Consider the following 22,249-nt stretch of genomic DNA (forward strand, 5'->3'; position numbering starts at 1 on the left):
AGAAGGATTATATACTCGTTGAATATAATGAATAAAATCGGGATGCAAAGGAAAACTAAAATACAAACCCATAATAACAATCAATTTCGCTAGTTCTTCTCTATCTACATCTTCACTATATGTCGATGATGAACTTGGGCCAACCGGGTTAAACATGTCTAAACGTGGTTGAACTATATTACCTCCTACAGAATCTTGCGCAAAATGGTGTACCATCTTTTTTAGCCTTAGCATCATTTTTTAGACGAATAAATTCTTTATTACATTTTAGCAAATACGAAGTTAGCAACCCTATCCCACCATTTTTTCTCCCGGTCAAATGTTTAAAAATATTCTTGCATTTATTGCAAGTAGCAGTACTTTTTACCCTATCATGCTCCATAAATTTCCAAACTAAAGACCTTTTAGTACGTTTAGTATCTTTGGCCCTAGTAAATTCCGGTAAAGGGAGAAGTTCTTCACCATGTTCCGGTAATTCCGTAATCGAACTAGTAGGGGTAGGGGTATCACCTAACTCTTGTTCTTCTATATCATCTTCTTCCGGTAAGTCTTCCTCAAAATCATCATAACGCCTACTTAGGGTCTCATGATCTAATTTCATACTGATACCAACATCAAAACCATTAGGCCAGTGATAAAGAAGTTTCACTAAGTCTAGGCGGTAATGAACTAGTAGTAGCCTTACTTTTTTTATTTCTACGAAAAAACTTACTAAAGATTGATTTTTTGCCACTACTATTTTTTTCGAATCCATAATTAAAATTAAATAAAATTAAAATATTAAAACAAGGAATACAAATATTATAAATTAAAAAATTAATGTAAGTAAACAAATGTGGATACTAAAAAAATTATAGATATTAAAGTAAATAAAAAGAGATTAAAGTTGGAACGAATATACTGAACGTCTGCGTAAATGCAGACGTATACCAAATGTCGGAATTAAAAAATGATAATTGAAGCTTGTAATATCTTCAAAAAATCTTCAACTCCAACTAATACAATAGTTATAAATATTTAGAGAGAGTGTGTGAATATTAAGAGAGAGTGAGAATTGAGAATATTTGTGTGGAAAAAGAATAGAAATAAAGGATATTTATAGTGAAAAATTTAAGGGGATGGTGTAGGGTAATTGGGAGTGGGGTGGGGGGGGTGCAACGGCTCAATTGCAACGGCCAAAAGAGCTGTTGCTGCCAAGTGCTGCCAACCAGTCCAATTCCAATTTTCCAAATGACAAAAATTAAAAAAAAAAAAATTGTAACGGTCTTCACGTCACCGGATCAGAACCAGTCAATCGAAATCGGAATTACTGGAATTTTTGGATGGTTCGCACCGATACCGTATTTCGGACCACGGTACCAATCGGTACCGTTGTGTTACCGATACCGGAACGTCACCGGAAATGAAGTAAACGGACCGGAACAGAAAATTCCAGTTCCGTTGCCAACCTTAACTGAAAGTGAAAAAAGTGAAATAGGGTTCTTGGTGTTTTTCAAATTCCAAACAACTCCAACTATGATAATAAAAGAATAAAAAACAGTGAATAATTTTCATAACTAAACTGATAATATAATTCGTTGCAGTCTACTAGGGACTAGGGTATTTAGAAGGTCTCTCTTTGGTTTCATTTTCAGGCCAAATCTCCAGTACCCACAGTGTGATGAGTAGTGCATACGAGGCCTAGGAACAAATTTCACTACCGTATAACTGAACGACAATTACTTGCGATACCTACTAATGCAAGCAAGTTGTAGCCTAAAACTCAAACATGGGACACATTTTTGGGGTTATCTTAGCCTCATGGGATCGCGGCCGCCCTTTGTCTCATGCCACTGTAGCACATGTGTTGCGTAGGGCATACGGGTTGTGATAACTTGATATCATCCTCACTTTTCACTTGTTTATCATTGACAGTCTGTTCAACATTTTAAATTCAACAATGATAACTAAACACAATAAATTAACCGAATTGTTGCAAATGAAAAAGGGTGGAGATATTTTTGTTTTAGAGAACCAGAAAAATCATAGATATAATAAGAGAACAACTCAATCTCTTGATAATCATTGATAGGCAATTTGCCATATCACACTCAACAATGATTATCTCTGCCCGAATTATGATTAACAAAAAGCATAAATTTTCCACAACGCTCCCATCGGAACTCTATCGAAAATATGAGATAATTTTTGACAAAAAGTCCATCAGAAACATTACCCACAAGCCAATTGCTAACAAATTCCATAGATTCGTATTTTTATAGTGAATTTCATAACCAATTTCGCCTCCCATAAAAGAAAAAAAGAAAGAAAGAAAATACTAAGCTTCACAATATAATGTAAACAACGTTAACTGATGTCTTAGATCTCTGAAATAATGACCAAGATGGATTTTGATGAAGTAACGGGACTGCTCCAACTTTAATTAGATGTCTCAGGTTTAGTCCTGAATATGGAGAAAATCTCGTTGAGAGCGCCACCCCCAAAATTGGCACTACAATATGCGATTCAAATTAGTCAAAACTCCAATGCAGATACCAAACACCAAGGAAAACTAAAAAAGAAAAGATATCTTTAAACATGCACCTAGAATGAAGCATTGAAGATGAAATCAGAAGTTAATCCACCATAAACAGCACCAATATTACCAATAATAGAGATCATTGCATATTCTTTCTTATTAAAAGCTCCTGGATTTAAAGCAAATTCCAATCCAATTGGACGTAAATAGATCTTCCTTTTTGGTAATTTCTTGGCCATAATAAAACCTATAGGGTACATAAACATCGTTACCCATACCATTGACATAACACATTCTGATGTCTCACGAAGATAATATTTTGTGACAATAATCAAGAAAATGAACGATAACAAACCAAGTAACAACACACGAAATGTCCAAACAGGTTCATCGATATCGTAATCGTCGTCGTTGCCGTTGATTTCATCGTTGGATTTTCTAGTGTTTGATAATGTTTCTTCTTCTTCTTGTCGTAATTGTTGATATGTTGATGAATATTCATCGTTGGTGTTTCTAGTGTTTGGTAATGTTTCTTCTTCTTGTGTTAATTGTTGATACGTTGATGAATATTCATCTTTTGGTTTGGTTTTCGACTTTAATCGAGATATACGGGATGACATTGTTGAGAATATTTTTAATTTGTTTGAGATCTTGATTATTTCCATGTGTTACAATAAGCTATGGATTTTGTTACTCTTTCTTTTTCTTTTTGCCCTTTCCATCCGTTGACTAACAAAATAAGAATTCAACGACAAATATTATTTAGCTAGTACATGCTAAAAGAACAAGTAAATATCCATCTCATCTAGTATTTGATTCTACCTATAAGAGACATGTGCAGTCACTTAGTGAGGTGATAAGACCGTTATTTTTTCTCTTTTTCTTTTTGAGGTGGACTGATAACATTTTAAGGGGTCGTTTCGTAGAGTGTATAAGAATAATGTAAAATATGATGTATTAGTAATGTTTACATTAGTTATGCTTGTATTTTTTTTATGCAGTATTTGGTTCGATGCATTAAAAAAAATATGAATTACATAATTTTTTTTTACATAATACCCTCAATATATATGTTGGAAAGGATGCGGAAAATTTTTTGAGGGGGTAATAGGGTATGTTAATGCATGCATTAAATCCATTGCATTACTAATGTTATGAATTTTGAGATATTATTAATACACAACTCAATACACAATAGAGTATGCATTAATTATACATAGGGTAAAAAGGTATACCAAATAAGGTACTATTAATACACATTAAACTAATACATGCATTAACATTCCAATACACTCTACCAAACGACCCCTAAATGTATAAAGTTCTTTTTTTTCCAACTGGTAACTGTGCGATAATTGACGTTAAGTACGGTGCAAAAGTCAAGGTTTTAGCCTCATTTGCAAGTTTTTACCCTCATTTGCAATGGAACTAAGGATTTAAAGTTTTAAACTCCGTGGTTTAAATAATTTAAGGTTCTTAGAATTTAACTTATTATTCTCTCAATCTCAATTTACGTGACATTTTGCAAACTTTAAGAATCAAAAGATTTTTTCTTCAAGCATGATCTTTTCATGTTTTTTACATATTGTAACTTATCAATTATTGTTACTTACTGTTTTATCCCTTTTCGGATTCATTTAAAAGAAAATGATTTTGACCTTTTTTTAAAAACTATTTTAAAAGTTCAAAAAAATCTTTCGAAATAATTTTAAAAAAATTACAGAGTCGCCACTTGATTTTTATAGAAAATATCAAGAAAAACTTAAAGAAATTTCAAAGATTCAAAAACAGAAATAAATCTTTAAAATTAGAGAAACTAAGTAAGGGTTCAATTAACGCCCTAAGAAGGTCACTTAAGAGCGTCCTTCTAAAACTGTTCACCAAAAGATCATTTTTTGACTAACTAAAATAAGGGTGACTAACTTTACGAAAAGGTTGATTTTTAAAATATTAAAATTAACGTTTAAAATTGGCATTTGTTTATTCAAATGAGAAATAGTCTACTTGAGTTGGAAAAAAAGTTAATTATGTTTCACTTAATCAAATATTATAGAATTATGAAATATTCCGCGTAATTTATGGTTAATTTTTCAGAAATATTACAAAATATTCTACTCGAGAAATACTTTACTTAATTCATAATTGTCACACCCCTTTTTCAACCCAAAAAAAGATTATGTTTAAGTTTGAAAGGATTTTATTTATTAAGTGATAAAATGAAGATTTGTTTCGAAAAGGACCTTTTATATTCAAAACTCAGAGTCGCCACTAGGCATAATCCGGTGTGCTAAGTCACCTTTGGAAATCCCTTTCAAAATGATTTTGACTCTGTAAAACTGATCCGCAAACAGAGATTCTGACTAAGAATTCTGTTAACCGAGGAGAAGGTGTTAGCCACCCCTTGGTCCCGTGGTTTGACCACGGTTGCTTGGTGAAGCGTATCGGCTAATTTTGGCACTAAGAACATATAAACCACATAAAACACATAAACAAGCATCCAAACACACGAAACAAAATAAATCTAAAATATAGTGTTCAGTCCAATTATACAGTCCAAAATAAATAAAAATGCAAAAATAAATCCTATCTAACCTACACTAATACTAACTACGCTCCCGTGCTTTACCCGATGCCTCGGGCCTTCATCACGAAGGTCTTCAGCCAATATAGTACGTCGGGGCATTCCCCAGTGAATAAATACAATGTGTCTCGGGGCATTCCCTGGCTAAATGAAGACATTTGAATTAAATGCGATAAACTAGAAAGAAACATTCACACACACATTCCAACATTCAACCAAAACAACAAGTTCTAAAATTTGCCTACCCGAACCTATATTGCCTATCCGTTTCAACATATCATAAATTTATCACGATTCATATCTACAATAAATCAAAATTAAACCGAATCTATCCTTTTTGTCAATTTTCAATTCTCACCCCCAAATCCCTTTTATCAATCACCACAATTAGGAATCATCATTTCAACAATCCATACTTATTTTTAGTAACGAATTTAAACAACAAAACAATATCAATGAAATCAAACCATCATAATCAACCAACACATAATCATGGCCAAATTCAACCAATCAAAATAGAGAAAAGGAAACGGGTTAAAGAAATAGACCTCGATAGAAAGTTTTCGTCGATAATAAAGAAGTTCGAAACTAAAATCCTTGAACGAGAACCCCAACAACAAGCACTCCAAACCCGACCAAATTTGAGAATTAATAGAAAACCTCAATATGAAATCCCAACTCCGAATACTGAAATAGTTTAATCACGAAAATCCCAAAGCACGATATCGAAAATGAATCCTGAAGATGGACGAACCTAAAATCAGTATAGAGAGATCCAACCTGAACAGATTAAGAACCAATGGAAAATCTCAGAATAGACGAACCCATCCCGATATCAAAAACCTCCCAGAAGCACGATACTAGAAACGAATCACGAACAAACGAAATCCCAAAATCTAAATGCGAACTAGACAATAGTACAAATCTAAGCTTCAGTGAGCTACGAAGAGCAAAAACTGACAAAAGGAGGATCAGATTTTGGCGAATTTGAATGTTTCTGAGCCGGAGTCGCCTGAAAACGATCAAAAATGGATAGTTCCAGTGACGGGTTCATCGTAAACCTCAAACCCACTAGATTCGCTATCGAGTTTCATTCATTTTCCCTTTGTTCTCGCTCTCAATCTTCTCTTTATTGTGTGGGTGTGTGCAATTTTTCCCAAGAAGCAAAAGAAACAAAACCCAAAAATAACAATGGAGGCTATGCTTTTTGTTTTTTTCTCTCTCGTTCCTTATTCCCTCTCGAAGATATGTCTCTCGCAGATCTCTCTTACTCTTTCACAGCTCTCTCTTACTCTCTTTGTATTCCCTTTGTGTGTATATATTATCCGAGAAATGGAAAATAAATATGATGAGGGGTCATGTGAGGTAGGGGTGAGGTGGGGTTGGGGTATAGTAGCTAGGTAAGGGGTGAGGTGTCCTAATTTTATTGGAGAGATTGTTGGGATGTTTAAAATAAAACAAAATTTGTTAGGATTTATTATTTGGATAAAGATAAAAATAAATAAATAAGTAAAATGGGATTATTTATTTGTTTTTCTTGTGAAAAAATTACCACGTGGATAGGATACGTGGTAAGATGGGGTAAACGATAAAACTAAGTTGTGAAGGGACAAAATTATGTGTCTATATTATGCCCCCTTTGGGTGTAAACACAAGGTGTTTTCAGACAAAGAGGTAGACAACGAGACAGAATTTTATCCCGAACATTATTTGAAGGAGGAAATAGAAGGAAAAAGGGCAACCAAATCTTGACTTAGGATATCCTACCTACCCAAGTTATAAAGGAAATCCGCCACAGATACCTCTAAAGGAAGAAGAACGATTATACCGAGTTGGAGAGTCGAGTGAGCTTCCATCGAGATTCCGGTCAGCGGCTCTGTCATTACATCAAAAATAAAAATTACAAGTTAAAACATAAGTGAAATTACAAAAAACCTATTTATGCAACTTCTTTCCTTGAATCTTGACTTGCTATTTCATCACCCTATTCTTCAGGCGGGCTCCTGACTTGCAATTTCTCAATTTGTTGCTTAGATTTCAATTGCTCCATCTTGTTGCTTGACTTCGACTTCTTCACCCTATTCTTCAGGTAGGCTCCTGACTTGCAATTTCCTCATTCAGTTCTCCGGGCGACCTCCCAACTTTCAATTTCATCACCCTGTTCTTCAGGTGGGCACCTGACTTATAGCTTTATCACCTTGTTCTTTAGGTGGGCACCTGACTTATAGCTTCGTCACCCTGTTCTTCAGGCGGGCACCTGAAATCAAAATAAAAACTAGAATGAGAATTGTCCCAAACAAAGATTATGATAAAGAAAGATTTCTTTTTTGAAAGTAATGTCCCATTTTTCAGAAGGATCCTGAACAGAAAGTAAAATCCCATTTTTCAGGAGAGTCCTAGACAAAAAGTAAATTCTCATTTTTCAGGAGGGCCCTGGACATAAAGTAAAATTCCATTTTTCAGGAGAGTCCTAGACAAAAAGTAAATTCCCATTTTTCAGGAGGGCCCTGGACATAAAGTAAAATCCCATTTTTCAGGATGGACCCGAACATAAAGTAAAAATTCCATTTTTCAGAAGGGTCCTGATCAGAAAGTAAAATCTCATTTTTCAGGATGGTCCTGAACAGAAAGTAAATTCCATTTTCCAGGATAGTCCTGAACATAAAGTAAAATTCCATTTTTCAGGAGGGTCTTGAACAGAAAGTAAATTTCTATTTTTTAGGAGGATCCTGAACAGAAAGTAAAATCTCATTTTTCAGGAGGGTCCTGAACATAAAGTAAAATCCCATTTTCCAGGAGGGTCCTGAACATAAAGTAAATTTCCATTTTCCAAAAGGATCCTTAACAGAAAGTAAAATCCCATTTTCCAGGAGGGTCCGGAACAGAAAGTAAATTCTCATTTTCTAGGAGGGTCCTGAACAGAAAGTAAATTCCCATTTTCCAAGAGGGTCCTGAACAGAAAGTAAATTCCTATTTTCCAGGAGGGTCCTAAACAAAAAGTAAAATCTCATTTTTCAGGAGGGTCCTAAATAGAAAGTAAAATCCCATTTTTCAAAAAAGAAAGTAAAATCGCATTTTCCAGGAGGTTCCTGAACATAATGTAAATTATCATTTTCCAGGAGGGTCCCGAACAGAAAGTAAATTCCCATTTTCCAGGAGGGTCCTAAATAGAAAGTAAATTTCTATTTTTCAAGAGGGTCCTGAACAGAAAGTAAATTCCCATTTTCCAGGAGGGTCCTAAATATAAAGTAAAATTCTATTTTTGAGGATTGTCCTGAACAGAAAGTAAATTCCCATTTTTCATGAGGGTCCTGAACAGAAAGTAAATACTCATTTTTCAGGAGGGTCCTGAACAGAAAGTAAATTCCCTTTTTTCAGGAGGTTCCTGAACATAAAGTAAAATCTCATTTTTCAGGAGGTTCCTGAACAGAAAGTAGAATCCCATATTCCAGAAGTGTCCTGAACATAAAGTAAATTCCCATTTTCTAGGAGGGTCCTGAGCAGAAAGAAAATTCTCACGGATGTGCATTTCCAATGGTAGCTGAATTAAGTGAAGCAAATTTGCCATTATTTTAATAAAGAAAATTTATCAGTTAAAAACTTAGTGGTGGCTTGCGGCACTTGGCTGTCCCGACACCTGCTCTAGTGTTTATTCCCTTTATTTTGTTTCAGATTGCTGGAACTTGCCCCTGCTTTGCCGTGTCATTGATCCAAACTCAAATTATTAAGTGTGACTCTAAAATAAACACAATATTTCTTCTTTGTCATGCTTCTCAGATAAACCCTTTAATCCTTGGTATTTTCATGAGTTCCCAAGCTTGTCTGTTGACAAAACTTTCTGCATGCCTTATTCGGCTCACAATCATGTCTCTTTCATATGCTGACTTGGTTTTGCTTTGTGTAATTGAAGAAGCTGGTAGCCAGTTTTGAAATATTTTCTCACTTATTTTGTCATGGACTTGACTCAAAGACACGAGAAAAATGACAATGATTTTTTTTATTTGGATAACTGACTCAAGAAAATAAAAATAAAAATAAAAATAAAAATAAAAATAAAGAGAAGAAAGAAAAGACAATGAATGTCCCCATTTGAAACAAAGAAACGAAAAATTTATCTAAAATAACAATCAACTCTAATGATTATGCCATGCATTTGGATTAAGCTGCCTGATCTTTTCATCCAAACTTTCACCAATCGTTGTTGAGCTAATGACCCTGAAATTGAGTTACTTCCTTGGGTTAATTGCAACCAGAGACCTCATTTGGCTAGTGACACCTTGAAGGGTTTTCACCAACAAGCCTCTCTCATTTTCTTTCTCTCGGCTCACCATTTCCTTATGGCATCCATGAGGTTTTTTCACCAATGAGATTCTCTAATTTTCATTTCTCTCAACTCACATTCGTCTTATAGTGCCCGTGAGGATTTTCACTGATAAAACTCTCTCATTTTTATTTATCTCAACTCACCATCGTCTTACAGTGCCCATGAGGGTTTTCACCGATAAGACTCTCTCATTTTCATTTCTCTCCTAATTCCTTACGCTGAGGAAGACAAGTAGTTCCCAAAATGCGTCATCACATCCATTGTATACTTAGCCTTAAAATTCTCAAAGATTGGTCTGAAGGTCTTTCTTTGGTTGTAACTTAGCTTTTGAATAGGGTTAGAAATAAAGAATGGCATAGGGCCCAAACGACACTTGAAGTGGGGTGGGACTTACAACTTTTGGAATCGACTCAAACAATGAGGATTAACTCATGCCCCAGTTTCTTTTGACTGGGCAATTCTAAATTATTTATTTGGTTGGACCAAGCTCAGAGTAGGGCAGCCTACGTATCTCACCCCCGAGAGAGGAGAATCAGGTCACACGTAGTTCCGACAGCTTGTTCTTTTGCTCAATTCTAACTTCTTTTCTTCTATATCTTTTTTATTGACTTTTTGTCTTTGGGAATTTTCTGACTCTATTTATCTTGACACTCTTCTTTTTTTTTGGACACATCTTCTTTCTCTCTTCTTCTTTTGTTTTTTTGAAAACTTTTCTGACTCTAATCTTTTACTTGATAATTTTTTTTTTACTTTGATGACTCTATCTTGATTCCAAAAGAGGGGTATGAAAAAAAATTGAACTAAGGCTCAGATGAGGTAAACAAAGGATGACACAATGTTTGGATAGCAGAACGAAATACCTTCATCATATCAATCCTTGAAAATGCAAGTACATATCATGCAATATGAAAGTGAGAGATGAAGATCATGTGTGATACTTTAACAACACAAACTTTAACTGAGCATGTGTACCACTTCTTTCTTCTACACTTGTCAAACATACAACTCCACCGTTGTTGTACATCCCTCACATTGAATGACTCATGATTTTGTGGAGATGATTTTCTTCCCGTTTCTTTTGATATAGGATCACACATTTCTTGTTTGACCTAATTAGGATATGCCTTTCGATTGATGACCAAGTTATCCTTGTGATTCTCAAAATAAATGTCTTAAGTTTCAATGAAGGCTTTAACTTGATCACCAAATGCCTCATCACTCTACCTATTTTCTCAAATGCTCTCTTTTTCTAATTTTAACTCTCTGATTCAATATTCATGCTTAAACTGAATTTTAAAATCTAGCTGAAAATTCCGTTAGTATGTCGTATCACTAGAGTCAATATAAAATATACTGTGGAAAAAAAACAAAAAAACACATTTAAAACACAAAAGAAAAAGGGACACTCTATTTAATTAAAATGAAAGATAGAAGGGTTTGAACATAACGACAAATGGACAAAACAAGATAGATCTCAAACTACAATCCTGAAATAATTCGAATAACAGAAAATAAAACAAAACAAACTACCAGACCTCTTCCTAACAGAGAGAGGGGTGACTTCTTAATTGCTCAGCCTGACATCTTAGCCACTGGTTTGTATATCAGCATGACTAGAGCTTTTCTCACTGTCAATGTTCTGCACCATAATTGATTTATCTTGAATCATCTTTTCAATTTCTCTTTTCAAAGCCAGATAATCTTTAATACTGTGACCCTAAACATCAGAATGATATACACATCGCACACTAGGGTCAAAACTTCTTAAATGCGGTTCAAGAGTATACCCAAGGAGAGGAGTGATCATGTCGGGCTGTACTAATTTTTGAAATAAGCTGGCATACGACTCTCCAATTGGTGTGAAGGTATCCCTCAATTTCTACCTCATTTCATTATTTGGATTAGATCTAAAACCGGTCCTAGAAAGGCTTTGATAGATTTGTGGAGTCGTAGGATAACTCTGAGGAGTTGGTGCGCGCCATTATGAGTAAGAAGGAAGTTGAACATATGGTTGTGCGTAGTATACTGATATGAAGGTGGGGAAATATAGTATAATGGACTGTTGGAGGGATTATAGAGAGCTTGGATATGAACTTGGGCCTGATATTGATGGCAACGACGACGTCGTCTTCTTGGATGTGCCCGTTCTCCAACTACAATAGCAACTATATCTTTTTCATTCTTCTTCCCTCCAGTTTTCTTTAATTGATTGCAATATTATCCCAAATATTTCACAGATTCCTCTTGTCCATCCTGCTCCTCAAATTTCAACATCTCAAGGCTTAGAGGAGGCTTAACACTTGAAGACATGCCCCAGTTTTGGTATGAAACATCTTCTTTACTCGCAAGTCTTAAGGAACTTTTCACAGCATTTCCTGCACTCTTCATTTTTCCAACTATTTTCTCTGGCTCTTCTGGCACTCTAGGATTCTTGTTAAGAAATTTTGGTGGTCCAGTTAGCTTAAAAGTAGGATCAGGAGTATAGCGATGATCACAAAAAGTATTGAACAAGGGTCCATTAGCGGTATGAGGAAGCACAACTGTTGGGCGGTTGGCCAACGTAGAAGCCTCAGTAGGGGATTGAGCAACAAGATCACTGACGATATGTGGTGTTGTGAATATAGCAGGCTTATACTGAGGAGCTAGAGGAAAAGTGATGGAAGTATTGTGATGCTTTTGGCTTGGAATGAATTCTGAGTCATGTTGTGGTGCATCAACAACAGTAGGACAATGAATTTGAGATTTTGGTGAAAAACTAGAGGTATTTTTAGGATCAAAGCGAGAAATGGAGGAGGAGGCAACCCACTGCCCCAAGCTCGATGCATTTCATTCATTTGTTGTCTTAGTCTCCTAATATCTTGCTTTAAACTTTCATTTTCCCGACTCTTTGTTTGATCCATGATGTCACTCTCTATATCCTTGTTGGACACAACTAACCCTTTGAATTTGGTGTGATGTGGAGGACCAGCCAAAATATCAATCTGACTCAACAAAAAAAAAAACAAATGTGTTAGAGTTCAACACTTTTTCAAAACCTCTTTTTCCTTTTTTTTTTTTTAAAAGATCACCGAACCCAAGAAGCGCACCTATGTATCTCACTCTCGAGAGAGGAGTATCAGGTGTGCGTAGTTCGTGAAGTCTTGTCAAAATGGCCAATTGAACTCTTTGTTTTCTTTTTTTTTTTTCTCGAAACTTTAAGAAGAAAAGAAAATAACAATTTGTCAAAAGAATTGACGAAAATATTTTTTTGAATTTTTCAGCTTTAACATCCTTATACAAAGTGAAATGTATGATTACCAAAGAAAATCTTTTTGGGTTTTCAGTTTTAAATTTCATGCGAAAATGAAACTCAAACCTATTAAAGGAAAATCTTTTTTGTGGTTTTCTTTTAAGATGTATCTGACGCCGAATCTAAATGAAGAGTGAAGAAAATCTTTTTGAATTTTCAGATTCCTATACAAAATGAAATCTATGATTACCGAAAAAAAATTCTTTTTTTGGATTTTCAATTTTGAAATTCATACGAAAAATAAAACTTGAAACTATTAAAGGAAAACCTTTTTGTAGTTTCTTTTAAAGATATATGTGGAACACTACTCTAAATGAAGAGTGAAGAATTTTTTTTTCAAAATAAGATTTCCGAACCAACAATAGGCTGCCTACGTATCTCACTCCTGAGAGAGGAGAATCAGGGGTGCGTAGTTCGTCCAGATTGGATAAATAAGGATTAACTAGCAGATTGACCCTAACTGAAGAGACACGACCAAAAACAAAGACGGAAAATGTCAAAAAGATCTTTTTGGGGTTTTTAATCTGACACTTCATATAAAACCGACACCAACAACCATGAAAAGAAAATCTTTTTGGTATTTTCGTTGTACAAAACTTCAACCATTTTTTTTTTGAATTATCCTTTAATAAAAACTCCTATGAATGCATTTTTTATTTTTTGAAATTTTCGAATTATGAATGCTTACCAAAGAGAACAAAATAAAAATCTTTTTGACATTTTTGAGAAAATGAGTGTAAAAGGTAAAAATCTTTTTGAATTTTAGATTGTGAAAACAATCAAAAGCCATAAAGAACTCTAAAAACTACGAAACACTTTTTGAATCTTTTCATCATTTTTTTTCTGCTTTTTTTTTTCAATTTTTTTCCCTTCACACCTTACTTCTAACATATGTTTTTCCCAAATCAGTTCATCAAATGACCACGTTACCCTCAAAGATGCAACATTTAACACGTAGGAATTCTTTAGAGGTGAGTCTCCTACGAAGGACCAAGTGGACCTCGCTAGGTCTCAATATGATGCACATAAGCATGATCTAAAGGCTGACCTACGTTAGGGTTCACTTACAAGGTTGTTTGGGGGAGCGTATGGTCGATAGTGACTGTGACAACTTTCCACCTACTCCATACAACCCAACGACTCCCCCTCCTAAAATAAGGGTGACTCAACTATAGGTCATGTACACATGTGTACTACGGACTTGTTGCAGAAAGAATGACTCGGGTTATGCACATGATGCCAGATATAAAGCAGTAACACGTAAGGTAAGAATTGTAAACACAGAGCATGTAGGCACTAAACAATGGTAAAATATAACACAAAATAATACAAACAAAATGTCTATACACCCATGGTTCCAAACTAAGCCGATACATCTAAAAAATAAGCTCGAATTCTAAAATATTCCCTAGCTGAGTCGCCAGAGCTGTCACACCACTTTTTCAACCAAAAAAAAAAAGAGTATGTTTAAGTTTGAAAGGGTTTTATTTATTAAGTGACAAAATGAAGATTTGTTTCGAAAAGGACCTTTTATATTCAAAACTCAGAGTCCCCACTTGATATAATCTGGTGTGTCAAGTCACCTTTGGAAATCCCTTTCAAAACGATTTTGACTCTGTAAAATTGATCCGCAAACAGAGATTCCGACTAAGAAATTCTGTTGACCGAAGGGAAGGTGTTAGGCACCCCTCGGTTCCATGGTTTGACCATGGTCGCTTGGTGAAGCATATCGGCTAATTTTGGCACTAAGACGTATAAACCACATAAAACACATAAACAAGCATCCAAACACACGAAACAAAATAAATCCAAAATATAGTATTCAGTCCAAAATAAATAAAAAATGCAAAAATAAATCATATCTAACCTATACTAATCCTAACTAAGCTCCCGTACTTTACCCGATACCTCAGGCCTTCATCACGAACGTCTTCCGTCAACATAGTACGTCGGAATATTTCCCGGTGAATAAATATAATATGTCTCAGGGCATTCCCCTGCTAAATGAATACATTTGAATTAAATGCGATAAACTAGAAAAAACAATTCACACTCACATTCCAACATTCAACCAAAACAACAAGTTCTAAAATTTGTCTACCCAAACCTATATTGCCTATCTGTTTCAATATATCATAAATTTATCACGATTTATATCAACAATAAATCAAAATTAAACCGAATCTATCCTTTTTGTCAATTTTCAATTGTCACCCCAAATCTTTTTTATCAATCACCACAATTAGCAATCACCATTTCAACAATCCATACTTATTTTTAGTAACGAATTTAAATAGCAAAACAATATCAACGAAATCAAACCATCATAATCAACCAACATATAATCATGGCCAAATTCAACCAATAGAGAAAAGAAAATGGTTTAAAGAAATAGACCTCGATAGAAAGATTTCGTCGATAATAAAGAAGTCCGAAACTAAAATCCTCGAACGAGAACCCCAACAACGAGCACTCCAAACCCGACCAAATTTGAGAATCAATAGAAAACCTCAATATGAAATCCCAACTCCGAATACTGAAATAGTTTAATCACGAAAACCCTAAAGCACAATATCGAAAATGAATCCTGAAGACGGACGAACCCAAAATCAGTATAGAGAGATCCAACCCGAACAGATTAAGAACCAATGGAAAATCTCAGAATAGACGAACCCATCCTGGTATCAAAAACCCCCTAGAATCACGATACTAGAAACGAGTCACGAATAAATGAAATCCTAAAATCTAAATGCAAACTAGAAAATAGTATGAATCTAAGCTTCGGTGATCTACGAAAAGCAAAAACTGACAAAAGGAGGATCAGATTCCGATGAATTTGAATGTTTCTGAGTCGGAATCGCCTAAAAATGATCAAAAATGGATAGTTCTGGCGACGGTTTTGCCGAAAACCTCAAACCCACTGGATTCGCTATCGAGTTTCATTCATTTTCCCTTATTCTCGCTCTCAATCTTCTCTTTATTGTGTGGGTGTGTGCGATTTTTCCCAAGAAGCAGAAGAAACAAAGCCCAAAAATAACAATGGAGGCTATGCTTTTTATTTTTTTTCTCTCTCGTTCCTTCTTCCCTCTTGAAGATATCTCTCTCGCAGATCTCGCTCACTCTCTCGTAGCTCTCTCTTACTCTCTCTGTATTTCCTTTGTGTGTATATATTATTCAAGAAATGGAAAAGAAACGTGATGGGGTGTCCTGTAGGGTAGGGTTGAGGTGGGGTTGGGGTATAGTAGCTAGGTGAGGGGTGAGGTGTCCTAATTTTATTGGTGAGGTTGTTGGGATGTTTAAAATAAGACGAAATTTGTTAGGATTTGTTATTTGGATAAAGACAAAAATAAATAAATAAATAAATAAATAAAATGATGAGGTGGTTATTTATTTGTTTTTCTTGTGGAAAAATTACCACGTGGATAGGATACGTTGATAGATGGGTAAAGGATAAAACTAAGTTGTGAAGGGACAAAATTACGTGTCTACAATAATTAAACGTCACAAATTAGAATTTGAGAAAAAAAATCAAGGAATATTATAATTGAGGAAATACTACTTAACTCATAATTATTTTAAGAAAAGTTACGAAATATTTTAATTAAGGAGAAATACATTTAAACTAGGTTGCACACTTGAATTCAATAAGGAAATAAGTTTGGAAAAGGAAAATTACGTAATTATTTTACTTTTTTGTATACGTATAAGAAAAGGTCAATTTCGTTATAGATGACACCTTTTTAAAAAATGTTAGGGGAATGTCATGTTAAAAATAATTTATTAATTATAAAAAAAATTAAAATTTACGAGAAAAATTAGTTTTTTTAATTTGAAGAAAATTATTTTAACCCAAATAAACTATTAGTCATCTGAACAAGACAAGTGTCATTTTAAAATAGAAGACATAACGATTTTCTTTTAAAACTAGTTTTAGGAAGAACAATCGAGAGAATCGCCTTAATATATTTAGAAGAGATAAATTAAGTGAGAAAATTGTGAATTGACTAAAAGTCGTGATAAAATAAAATGGTAATGCCTTAGGGGATTTATCGAGATTAATTAGTTAGAGTGTTCAAATAAATACAAATAAATAAGAATAGGAAATAAAGAAAGGGTTAAAATGGCCCTTTAGGCCCGTGAATGGGCTGGCCAGCTTTTGGGCCTAAATCCCATGGATTTCAGTCCATTATTTCAGTGTATATCATCTGTATACTGCAAATATTTTTCCCCAGTGTTCTTGTATATCTGATGTATATTCGACAGTATATCAGTCATATATGCATATATTCTAGCCTTCCACCTGTACACCAATTTCATCTCCTCATCTCCACTATGTACTCCCTATATACCACTGTATATCGATGCATACAGCCGGGTTTCTCGGGTTTTAGTCCATTTTCTGGACCTTAAAATGGGAGTTTTGACTCAATGGATATGCAAGAGGGAAGTCCGTTTGGATTCATTGGGGTGTCACATGCGAAAATAAAGGTGAAAGATTAGTAAATGATTTTGGAGAGAATCATCAACAAAAACACCAAATAATGAATATTAATTTATTTTGAGGCAAGAACAATTTAATCAACTTATCATAAATGGGTAACGATTTAATCAACTTATCAAATTAACGGCCAGGACTTTGTCGGTCGATTTTTGGATAAATGGGTCTTAACAGGATTTTTGCCAAGTTTTCTGATTTTGGACTCATATGACGTTCTTTGACAAAACAAGATAAAACGATTTTAAAGGATAAAGGCCGGGCCGAAAGGCTGCCTAAGTATCTCACAAAGGAGAAATCAGGTCATATGTTGTTCAAATAAGCGAGAATTCTTGAGTCTTTAATCGATTTTTCCGGTCGAATAGAAATGCATTTGAAAGGAAAGCTAGTGAAGATTGGTCGAGGACTTTTTGGGAGACTTTGAGACCTGAAATATTATGGACGGACTTTGGATAGTAGGCGTATAGTTTTGCCTAGAAGGTTTCTAAAACTTTGCTGAAGATTAGATCAACTTATATTTGATTCAAACAACGCACATAAGCACAGGAACGATTATATCACATAAGATAATTGCATCACATAACAAATAGAAGAGTAAATAGCGTGTCCTAATTGGGTGACTTTTTTGAGCCAAGGGTGAGCCTAAACGTCAAATATTGAATGAGATTCCGATAAAGGGATTCAAGCTTTAATTAATGACATTACTCGAGTTTAGAATTTTTCAAACTCCATTTTATCAAATTTCGACTTGAATCAATTTATCATTAGCTCTGCACATAATATGAGGATCATCATTGGGTTGTGAACTCTTCTGACATGAGGGCGTTTCCTAAATTCGTGGAATGACACCACGGGTCAAACCACCTAAGACTTATCCATGCATGACCTAATTCGAGGAAGCTCTATCTTAAGTTCTTCTAAGATTTGGCTTGATATGCACACGGCTCTCGAGTGGATAACTCGAGTGAGAAGGCTACGCGGTCACACAAAAAAAAATTCGGACACACCGTGCATATGCCAACTCTCCTAGAATTTGGAATTTGAAAAAAGTTTGCGGTGTGCGCACAACACACCTCACGTGTACGTGTGACTGTGTCAATTTTTCCGAATGAAAGAAAAATGAATGAAATGACAGTTTGTATGAAATTTAAACAAATAAACAAGTAATAATTAGCCACACAAGTTAGAAAAATTACTTTTAGTTAGAACCTAGATACATTCCCAGAAGAGTCTTCATTTTTGTTTTATCTCTTTTCGAATTCATTTAAAAGAAAATGATTTTGACCTTTTTTAAAACTATTTTAAAAATTCAAGAAAATCTTTCGAAATAATTTTAAAGAAATTACAGAGTCTCCACTTGATTTTTATAGAAAATATGAAGAAAAACTTAAAGAAATTTCAAAGATTCAAAAACAGAAATAAATCTTTGAAATTAGAGAAACTTAGTAAGGATTCAATTAACGCCCTAAGAAGGTTTTTAAGGCACTTAAGAGCGTCTTTCTAAAACGGTTCACCAATAGATCATTTTTTGACTAACTAAAATAAGGGTGACTAACTTTACGAAAATGTTGATTTTTAAAATATTAAAATTATTTATTTACACGTTTAAAATTGGCATTTGTTTATTCAAACAAGAAATAGTCTACTTGAGTTGGAAAAAAAGTTACATCATGTTTCACTTAATCCAATATTAAGGAATTATAAAATATTCCGCCTAATTTATGATTAATTTTTGAGAAATATTATAAAATATTCTACTTAAGAAATACTTTACTTAATGCATAATTAATCGCGACAAATTAGAGTTTGAGAAAAAAAAAATCAAGAAATATTATAATTTAGAAAATTCTACTTAACTCATAATTATTTTAAGAAAAATTATGAAATATTTTAATTAAAGAAAAACACATTTAAACTAGGTTGCACACTTGAACTCAAGAAGGAAATAAGTTTGGAAAAGAAAAATTAAGTAATTATTTTACTTTTTTTTATATGTATAAGAAAAGGTCAGTTTCATTATAGATGACACCTTCTTGAAAAATTGTAGGAGAATGTCATGTTAAGAGTAATTTATTACTTATAAAAAAACATAAAATTTATGAAAAAATTAGTTTCTTAAAGTTGAAGAAAATTATTTTAACCCAAGTAGGCTATTACTCATATGAACAAGACAAGTGTCATTTTAAAATAGAAGACTTAACAATTTTCTTTTAAAACTAGTTTTAGGAAGAACAATCGAGATAACCACTTTAATTATTTAGATGAGATAAATTAAGTGAGAAAATTGTGAATTGACTAAAAGCCGTGTTAAAATAAAATGATAATGTCTTAGGGGATTTATCTAGATTAATTAGTTAGAGTGTTCAAATAAATACAAATCTCTATATATATAATAGGAGAGGCAAAAATGCCACCTGTCAACACCACAAAAAATAGAATGAAAAAATAAAAAAATTAAAAATAATTATTTTGAAATTAAGTGTTCTGTTATAAAAAGAATCTATATCTATATATCTATATAATAGGAGGGGCAAAAACGCCACGTCTCAGCACCACAAAAAATAAAATTACAAAATTAAAAAATAAAATAATTATCTTGAAATTAAGTGTTCTGTTCTGAAAAGAAAATCGTAAATCTAAAACTTTCAGATTTACAATGGATGAAAACCTCTCTTCCATTCATAGACAAAACAAAACTCATTGATTTCCCAAAAAGTGAATCTTCTTTCCAGAATTTCTATTTCGTTCTCCAAAACTCAATAGGTTTTTCATAAAAAATCAATTTTATTGTTCAATTTCATATACGTTTTAGCAAAGAAGAATTAAATTTTCAATCTTCAGATTTGGGGATGGTATTTTGGGTATTTAATTGCCCAATTTGATGAAAAAATTAAATCTTGCGGTTGAATTTTCAGTGTAAAAAATCACAAAAATGACAATGTGGGGTGGGGTGTAGCGTGGAGGGGGGTTACCATTTATTAATTTGGGGATGATATTTTGGGTATTTAATTTCCTGATTTGATCAAACAATCAAATCTTTCAGTTGAATTTTCAGAGTAAAAGTTCACGAAAATGACAATGGAGAAGGCAACTAAAAAGATTGTTATTTTTATATATATTTTTGTTGTTTTTTCCATGTTCAATTGATAGTCCATTTTCTTAGTTTTTTTTTTGTTGGTTTACAGATTTGGGGTTGTACTTTGGATGATACTGATTGGTTTTTAATTGACTGATTTGGTGAAAATTTTTTATTAGACTGCAGGAATTATGCTTGAAAGTCCTTATTCTCCTCACTCGGCAGCAGATGCTCATTTTCAGAAGGGATGAATCAGCAATCTATGTTGCAATTCCACCAGAAGAGTTGGATTTCAATTCTTTTTTAAAAAGCAGAGGTTTCCACAAGAAAGGATGAATTCAATTTTTTTTTAGATACGGCAGGTATGCTACGAAGCACAACAACGGGAGTTTAAAATTTGTTGAATATTAATTGTATTTGTATAAGGATGCAGTGCATATTGTGGCAGACAGTGTTTGGCATAACAAATGCTACAAAAATTTCAATTCTTTTGTTTGAAATTTTGTTGTACGAATGCTATTCTTTTAAATCTACTAAATTTAAAAATTGATTTGTTTAACGTTAATGGAGTATTGAGATTAAAAATATTGGTATATAATAGAGATGTTACCTACATTCTTTCAATCTCTTACTAAGCCAGCGTTTGAGCTCTATATCGTTGCCTTAGTGCATCTTGAATGCTCTTCCTGAGATTGTTCCAAGAAATGGTACACTTTGTACTACTATCATTTGTTATCCTATTGACAGACAGATTAAGCAAAACACTATGGAACTTTACTAGAACAGACTTTTCGTTTGAACACTCTTTGATATTCGCTAACATCGTTGATAACTATATTATACGATTACAACGACAGTGTATGGAGTCTACATCTTTTAATTTTTTTAATTTAATATTAATCTAGACTGAATTTAATAGCTTCATAATCTACACAATGATAATGCAACGGTTTACTTTGTGGTTCTAACTACTGTAGGTAATACATTAGGGTTCTATTCATTTAAGATTCTAAATGTGGTTACTTATCTTCTCTCTTGCCTGATCTTTATTTTGCTTTTAAGTAACTAGATAGTTAACATTTTGCTTTGTTTTCATCATTTTTAATGATGTTTTATAACAAATTGTGGAGCTTTTTTAATGTGGGTTCAAAGAAGATATGGTACTACATTCGGTAGACTATTGAAAAAAATCATGACCTATTGTTAAAATCTTTCAGATTTAGCGTTGGAGTGGAAGGATATAAACTCTCACAATGATTGGTTATATTTCTTATTCATATTTCCTCCAGGTTTTGACGTGGGGTCAAATAACATTAACAACAGATGCAAAGTGAAGCTCTTTGTGCTCTTATTGAATGTATTCTTCTTAGCAGCATTGGACCAACCATTAAAGAAAATATGTTAATTACTATAACACTACAAAAAGAAAAGAATTTTTAGCTATCAAACAATTTGGATCTTGCCAAAGATGACAATCAAGATTCATGCTTGATATAGGTACTCCCTTTATTTGAAAAACTTTGTACTGTAGTTTATTGTCCTATAGTGTTGCATTATCTCACGGTTATATAAATCCCTTCAAAATTGTGTAAGAAATCGGCAAAAAATTAATCATTTTCAGTCATGGTTGTGGATGTGCCCATGAAAATTGCACAGGTGATTTCCTGCCGCAAACTAAAGCATGTTGTTAATTGGTTAGGGGTAAAGATGCAATTTCATTATTCACCATGTTTTGGTGAGTGTGACCCTTGAAATTGATTTGTTATAAATAATAATATGATAAGATTAAGAACATAAATCATTATATAGATATTATTACTGCAAGTTGCTTTAATTTGCTATTCCTATAGGATGTCACTTCTTTGGGAAGTGATTAATTTTTAGACAACTAAAGGAAATTGACCTAAAAGAACTTCTAATTAGTAAAGATTACAATACGTAAGAAGAAGCTTTTGTTGATAGAAAC

At 33.5% G+C, this 22,249-nt stretch overlaps 1 long non-coding RNA gene across 1 annotated transcript; it reads left to right on the plus strand.

Annotated features, from left to right (window-relative positions):
• The first annotated feature begins 19,824 nt into the window (after window positions 1-19,824).
• LOC124889366 lies at window positions 19,825-20,848 on the plus strand. Its single transcript, XR_007048313.1, has 2 exons — window positions 19,825-19,922; window positions 20,463-20,848. It is a non-coding gene; the product is annotated as an uncharacterized LOC124889366 (long non-coding RNA).
• Window positions 20,849-22,249: the final 1,401 nt, after the last annotated feature.

The sequence above is a fragment of the Capsicum annuum genome, chromosome 12 (genome assembly GCF_002878395.1).
Source record: "Capsicum annuum cultivar UCD-10X-F1 chromosome 12, UCD10Xv1.1, whole genome shotgun sequence".
NCBI classification, from domain to species: Eukaryota; Viridiplantae; Streptophyta; class Magnoliopsida; order Solanales; family Solanaceae; genus Capsicum; species Capsicum annuum.